The sequence below is a fragment of the Rhinolophus hipposideros genome (assembly GCF_964194185.1).
Source record: "Rhinolophus hipposideros genome assembly, chromosome: 5".
Classification (NCBI taxonomy): Eukaryota; Metazoa; Chordata; class Mammalia; order Chiroptera; family Rhinolophidae; genus Rhinolophus; species Rhinolophus hipposideros.
Window position 1 is genome coordinate 21,190,630 of NC_138051.1, and position 7,886 is coordinate 21,198,515.

At 41.4% G+C, this 7,886-nt stretch overlaps 1 protein-coding gene across 3 annotated transcripts in view; it reads right to left on the minus strand.

Annotated features, from left to right (window-relative positions):
* Positions 1-5,031, minus strand: part of AKAP6 (A-kinase anchoring protein 6) — a 455,310-nt gene extending 450,279 nt beyond the window's left edge. For 2 of the 3 annotated variants that reach the window (XM_081049114.1, XM_081049110.1), the window contains exon 1: positions 4,904-5,031. The gene's annotated coding sequence lies outside the window, so the exon portion shown is untranslated. The remainder of the gene's footprint in view (positions 1-4,903) is intronic. The other variant, XM_081049112.1, reaches the window with a different exon arrangement.
* Positions 5,032-7,886: the final 2,855 nt, after the last annotated feature.

Genomic DNA, 7,886 nt, shown 5'->3' on the forward strand with positions numbered 1-7,886 from the left:
AGTCAGACATGCCTTATGCATGAGTGAATCTGCACCTGAAAAAATTGAAACTATGTATGAAAATACAACCATAGTTTTGAATCCATTAGTTAAGATGATAATTTAGAGAAATGCTTCCCATTTAAAGTGACGTTTGTAGGGCACACCAGGGTGAATGGACAGGCTGCTCACGTCTGGAGGTGACTGGTACACCCACCCCCATGTGGTACATCCCTCCACTGATACACTGGCTAGAACTTCCAATTTAGAAGGCTTTCTAAGACAAAGTTTTTAAAGGTGAGAAATATCTTTTATAAAAATGAAAAAAAATGTCTCCTTAACTATCTGTCACATAAATTTCGTATTTCCATATGTCAGGTTTTTTTTTCAATTGAGATAAACATAGACTTTTTGGTTGATTACAATTACACTTTTCAGGGTAGCTTATACCAACAAAATGCTAATTACCATATTGGCTTTGTCCACACCCAGATTCTAATCCAAATGCAAGCAGATAAAAAAAAAACAACTATTATTCAAAGCAATGATTTTACCTCTGTATGTATACCATATATGTATCTGTACCTAAACATATATGCAGAGATAATCTATTAGCACATGGAATAATAGTAAATAGAAACAGTATTACAGTACCAGAGAGAATAAATTATTCCACCTCAAATTTACCTGTTTGTTTTTGTCTCCCCCTCTAGAATGTGTGAGGGAGGAGATTTGCATCAGTCTTATTCACTCCTATGTTCCCTATCATTACCTGCTACATAGTAAATACTCAAAAAATATTTGTTGAGCTGAATCAAATCCATAGGATCAAAACAAGTTATCATTCACTGATTCTAGGATTGGAAATAGAAGCAAATCAGAGACCCGTATAGCAGGACCATCAACTTCCATAAATTCCACTGCCTTTTTTATTATCTAATTAGAATGAAACTTGTATAGTTACTGCACTTAGTAACTGTTGTTTTCTAATCAGCCTCTCATTCCTGTAGTTCACGCAGACATGAGCTTGGGCCTCCTTGGAGCAGGCGAGGAGAAAGGTTAACTTCTTCCCAGAACCCAGAGAAGGCCAATGAGCTCTATGGAATAATATTTCTAAGTATTCACCATACTGGAATCAATATCAGGGTGCTCTCAGTATGTGCATTTGCCCCACAGTGAAACAAAGAACAGCCCTTAGAGTCCAGTAATGACACTGGGCGTGGAGAGCAGGGAATGGGCAAGATGATGCAAAGATAACTATATGGACTCTCTTCAAACACAAGGCTTCCAAGATGTTGCACAAGACTCATGCTTGTACCTTGTCAGAGATAGGCAGTATCTGGATTCAGCCACTGATACACTCAGCGGAATAACTCTCTTTTATCTTCTTGACCCAAAAGATAAATTCAGAGTACACCTTGCTGGCTGTGAGAGTTTTCTCTTCTATCCTCTCCTGGTGTTACCAGGAAATGAAAATGTCTTCAAGTTAGCAGGGTGCTACATACGAAGCTGATAAGACAGGTACAACAAACTTGAATCATTACCGACAGCTAAAATTTGCTTTTAGTGCCACTCCACCTTGCCCATGCTCATTTGTGTAGCATTTTCCACAGAGATCCCACTAGAAAGATAGGTCAAATACCAGTGGTGGCAAAAAGTGAGTATCAATTCTTCGTTACTTAAATCTCTAGGATCAGAGTAGGATCTAACCAAGATTCATGCTCATTCTTAGAGTAAAACAGATCTTAGTGTTGTAAATGGGATTTCATTCTACATGTGAAATGTGATTTTCCAATTAGAATGAGAAGGGCACGGAGAGTATGACAGACTAAAGATGGCCGACCTGTATGGTATACACAGTTATGATGGTATAAAAATAAGACGACTGTGGGTAAGCATGAGGGTACCACAGTCAAATCACACTGGCTCAATCACTTTTTAACTATGTGGCCTTAGCCGAATTGGTAACCTGGCAAAGCTGTGGTTTCCGCAAAATGTGAATAATAACACCTAATCCTATAAAGCAAGATTGTTACTCTCTACCTCCCAATTTCATTATAAGAACTAAATAAGATATACCGGGGGTGCCAAAAACATGTATACACATATTAAAAGATGTTAACACTTTGGTCAATGTTGCTCAAGCAGTAGTTCGCCATAATCAGAAGTGTCTGGACACTGATGGTCACCACTTTGAGCACCTCTTGTAATTGCAGAACTCAAAAGTGACTTGTAGTCATCTTTTTTTATTAGTATATATTAACTATTACAATTTTAAAACAGTTTTTTCCTTTCTTAAAATGTGTATACATTTTTTGTCACCCTTGGTATATAATGCTTAGTCCAGTGCCTGATAAATAATAAGAACTTAATAAAAGATAGCTGTAGTTGTTATGATTATTATTTTTATCACCCCCACCATGGCCTAGTTAACCACAAAGAAGGAACTTCTTAGTAACTTGGCAATTCAGTAAAGAAAGCCATAACCAAAAGCATGGGGGAGGCTAGCTCCTTGCGAGGCTTCCACAGTCTATTGGTCACACAGTAAATATGGTCTTGAGAACTTTTCACTTATCACTGTCAGACAAAACTCTTTCAATTCTAGGCAATTTCAGTGAAACCCCACTAAATGCAGCCAGAGAGCAATCTTTCCCTTCCCCCACACACTCCTTGGGGATCTATGAAAACTAAGGCAACTGAAATAGTCTTCGCCAGTAATTAAGACATGCAGCTAATCGGAGAGCAGCACAGGCTGTGGCCCTCTGCAAAGAAACTGAGCACCAGGATGACAGCTCCCATTACTAGGCTTTGTTCTCCTGGAGCAAAAAGAACACAAAAGCCTAAAGTTGGGGAACCGTAACTGCATTTTGAATATTTGCAGAGGCAGCGGGGAGGTTACAGGCTCATGCAAACTGGAAGGATATTCCACCAGATAACTGCGTCAGCCCACACCCATCAGCACCTTCCCTACTCCTAAAACATGACTCCACTTTTTTCTAACGCTGCCCTTAAGGAATCTGGCTTTGAGACTTCCAGTAATTGTCCAAATCACCCCTGATGAAGCAGCTGAGAGCTCTGCTAGACAAAAGAAACAAAAATTAAGCAAATAAAAACACTCATTAAAATGTCGCCTTTGGTTATTTTTACTTTTAGCAATTCATGTTACCAAACAAGTCTTTCTTCATCACTTTTCCTTGGAAGTAATACTTTAAAAGAATTCTAATGGGCACTGAGTAATTTGCTCCAGACTCATAACCCAGCCACGAGATACTTTCCCTTCCCCCATCACCATCTAGCACTCCTCCCTGTCACCTTAGAGCTTCTGACTTGGCTGCGTTCATACCCAGCAGTCCCAGCAGAGCTTTCGGTTCACATTATACGACAAAAAAGCAGGCAATGAACAATTCATGTTCCTAAGTGCTTGCAATAAAGCCAGGCTGAGCTGACCTTTCCCATCCCGTACAGCTGCATGTCAGCCACATAAGCTTCAAGGATCAAGAGTAGCATGTGTGCGATGTGTATAAACAAACTAATTAAAACCCAAGGTCTTTCATTCCAGCTAGTGCCTAATGGGACCAATATGCTTGACTCTGTGCAAAAAAAAAAAAAAAAAAAATATCACTCTAAGCTGGTTCAAGGTATTGCCCTTCCTATGTTACATCTCTCTCAGGCTCAACAAACAGCCTAAAAAGAAGAGGAACTCAGGGTTGCTATTTTTTCCTATGAGACTTTTCAAATAAAAACTATCAACTCAGCAGCACTGAGCCACAAGGCCACTCCCTGATTCTAAGTGGACATACTGATCAATTGAACTGGCATGTGCCTCCTCCTTTCTCTCCCTTAGTAGCAATCAGCTGCACCAGGGAAATCCATTTCATTTCCCAAAACAAAAGGTAACACACTGCTCCTTATCTGACACTGTCAGACCACATTTTTTAGGGGGGAAAAATAAAGAGAAAGAATGAAGATGCCCAAAAACAGAAGTAGGAGTTGAAATGGACATGATACATGTTTACCTGGAGTTTCAGAAATGAGTTGAGGTTATGACTGAGCCCAGACGTCTGTATTCACCACAATCACTGAGAACCCTACTATTTATTCATCTTGCCAGATCCTGGCTAAAGTTAAACAAGAGACAGCAACACCACTGCTACTTCCAGAGGCTCTCCACAGGGCAGCTTTCATTCCAACTGCCGCAGAGAGGAGACTTGTTACAAGTCAGCCTGCAAACAACTCCGGCTATTTTAGAGACCAGCAAGAGACAGAAAAATATTGTGGCAGTCCTTCAACTAACTATGAAGGACGTGGGTTGAAGGAATACCATGTAAATCAAAGGCTCAAGTAATTTTTATTTAGTTGGAGTCCTCATGTTTTTAATCAATTCTGTCTTGAACATGCAAGAGATCCCCTTTCACATCAGGGTTATGTCAAATGCTTATTCAGCAGTCGTTCCTTGCCATGAAGAAACTGAAACCCAACCGAGGTAAATACTAAATTTCATACTGCAAATCACTAAATATTTCATAAATCACAAGAGCAAATAGGGGACCAATTAGATCTGTCCCATAAAAAAAAGAAAAAGAAATGTATAGCTTTACAATGCTGAAAATCTGTGAACCACCCATCTTAGAGCCTATTTGGGGTTTTGCAACAGAAAATTATCTTATGTTTATGAAAAATTCCATAAGGACAATGAAAATAACAGGCAGAGATGGAGCAAGAATAATTTAGGTATTTTGATTCCTTTATGACTCTTACAGGCCTTTGTCTTAACACAGCAGTCTGAAAAACAGATTTAGGTAAAACAGCCCTTCTTTCCCTAGTCCATTTTAAGCAGACAACCTCCCCCCCATCTCCGCCTTAGCAGACACAGGCTAACCAAGAAAACAACAGTGCAATTAATGCCCAGACATTTCACACTCACCATCTCCTGCTCCCACCGTCTTCTTTTGATGTTTACAGCACATCTGTAGGATGCAATACTAGGAGATGCCTTGTTTGACCTGCTGCATGATGCTGTGACATCAGTTCAGATGATGCAGCTCATTATGGGAAAGGCTGCTGTTGCTATGGCAACTGGGATGTGCCAGGAATCCTTGCTGCATTTCTAGTGGAGCCTGAGACAATACGGAAGCCCTGTAAGAAACAGACGATATGCAAAATTTAGACCAAAGGAAGAGGATCCCTCATAGGACTGGAAATCCATAGGTTTAAAAGGGATTTCCCTGAAGACACTTTGGAAAAAATAAAAATTACCTCCTACTTTGTTACACATTTAGAAATGGGGTGGGGGCCGGGGGTGATATAGGTTTAGTACTGAGCAAATAAAAACTCAAATGGACAGTGTTTCTCTGTTAGGCAATTTGATCACCTTTTCTTCCCTGGACAGCGTTACGGTACCTTTTTAGAAGCTATTAAAAAGATTTTTTACTCATTTGTCAAAGACCAAAAGAACAAAGCAGGGAACAGAAAAAGAATTGAAAATGGAATATAAACAGCTGAGAAAGTGACTCTAATTGTAAATAGGCCTTAATTCTCAACACATGAACAAACTCTTACCAACAAAGTCTACCCTGATCAATTACCCTGATGGACACCAACCCACAGAACCTTCTCACTCAGAGAACATCAAGTGGGCACATTCCTTGTTTCCCCGAAAATAAGACCTAGCTGGACAATTAGCTCTAATGCATCGTTTGGAGAAAAAATTAATATAAGACCCAGTCTTTATTATATCATATTATATCATATCATATCATATCACATTATACCCAGTCTAATAGTAAAATGAGACCGGATCTTACATTAATTTTTGCTCCAAAAGACTCATTAGAGCTGATTGTCTGGGTAGGTCTTATTTTCAGGGAAACACAGTAGAAGGAGGTTTAGAATCTGGGGGGCAGGGAGGGGCACACCACACCACCTTTAATTTCTAGGGCCCCTTTCCTTAGCCTCCAGAACCCCTCCCACTTACACACCAAATGCAAGTCTTTTCTGGGGCTAAACCTGATGGTTGGAACAAGTGGCAGGCCTGCTATAAAGACTTCCTAAACCATTGGCATTCCAAACATTGGGGCTCTGTTTTCCCTTCTTCCGGGGCAATAAGACACACAGAAGGAAATTACTCATGCCCCTCCCACCACAAAAGCTGGAACTGTGTGAAAAGCCACATTTAAACAAGACACAGTGAGGTATTTCTCCAGTTGATAAAAGAAAAGCAAATCTAAAGCAATCATTCCTTTCCAGCCCTGAGCAAAAACAAATATTATGTGGTGAGAACTGGGAGCAAGGAGACATGAACAGAGCAGCCGTCTCTTGCATATTTAATACTCTCAGAATATGGATAGAAATGGAGTCAAGTCGACCTCCATTCACTCTATCTTCATATCTGGGTAAGAACAACATTCTAAAAACCCCCAATGAAATGATTATGCTGTCCCCTCCTACTTGAGATTTTAAACGGCACTGCTAGCCAACTGCATGGGGGATGGGGAGATTGAATGGCAGAAGGAATTCAGGCAGTGCCTCTGTCAAACAGGGGCTGATAAAATGCATGAGAGGTGCCAAGATCCTAGCAGGGTGCACCATCAGCCATGCACAGAGCAGCTCTGCCCCGAAGGGGAAGCCGTGATTGAGCTGGCTTCACCTAATGAGGAATTGGGAGACCAAGAGCAAGAGGTGAAGCTCCCGCCCAAGTCATCCAGGCTGTCAGTCATGGGCTGAGCCTGACTCCCACCTTTCATCTTAGACCACATGCCACACCAAGGGAAATAACAGACAGCCATCCCGTGCAAAGAGCATTTATCTGGGATTCAGAAAACCCAAGTGTTAATGCCAGTTCCTCCAGTGAGCATCTGTGGACATCAAGCCAACCAATTAACTTCTCTGAGCCTCAAGGTTCTCATCTGCAGAGATGATGGATTTAGCTATTCACCATGATTTTCATGGGTTTTTCTGTTAGTAGTGGTACCCTTTCTTCTAATGATACAGACCAAGTCTGGGCTGCCCTGGATGAGGTGTGGGGGGAAGAAGTACCTCAGAGCCAAAACCAATGACCCCTTCTCAACCCCTACCCCCGTCCCATCTGCTCTGAGCTGGCCCTTGAAGGAACCTCTGAAAAACAACTCAGCCTCTGGAAAAGATGGAGTTCACTGGTTCTAGAACAATATTATCAGCCTCTTCAGAGCTGAAATCCCATGGCTCTGTAAAGAACATTTGAACAGGATGCAATCAGGTGTTCCAGACTTGAATTTGGCTTCTCACAATGAGAAGTGTCTTGTCAGCCTCCTTTGCCAAAAGCAAGTCATTTGGAGGGAAGAGATGGATGACTCATCAAATCTGAAGCCTGGTCAGGCTTTTAACAACTTGAAGTGCCTGAATAACTAGCCCACAGAATGGCCTAGATTGGGTAAAACAGGAGACCCGTAAAGCAGAAGCGAGTCATGAAGTGTTTTCTTGCCTTGTGAATGGGCCTATCGTAATTTCTGGGGACTTCCCAGCTGCCATTCTCACTGTCCCCACATTCCCATTTCATAGGGTTGTTTGGAGGATTACACCCAGTAACATAGATAAAAATCATTTGGAAACCAACAGCATCAGAGAAATCTCAAACTTTGTTAATATTGTCATTAACAGCCTAATCAGTGGAGGCTCTTTAGCTCTCGTCTGTAGGTCCGGCCAGATTCTGAACTGTGAAATAAGATGGTGAGGAAATGCCTGGCAAAGTCTGCACAACTACCAAGGAGGGCTTCCTCCTCACCACTCACTTCAGGTAAGGTCGGGGATGGTAATGAACCAGGGATCCTCTCAGAGCACAGAGCCAGGGCAATAATGAACAAATGATTTTCTCCTGGAGAGCAGAATCATCACGAGCTCAGTGACTTGAGGAAAGGAGCTGCAGACCTGAG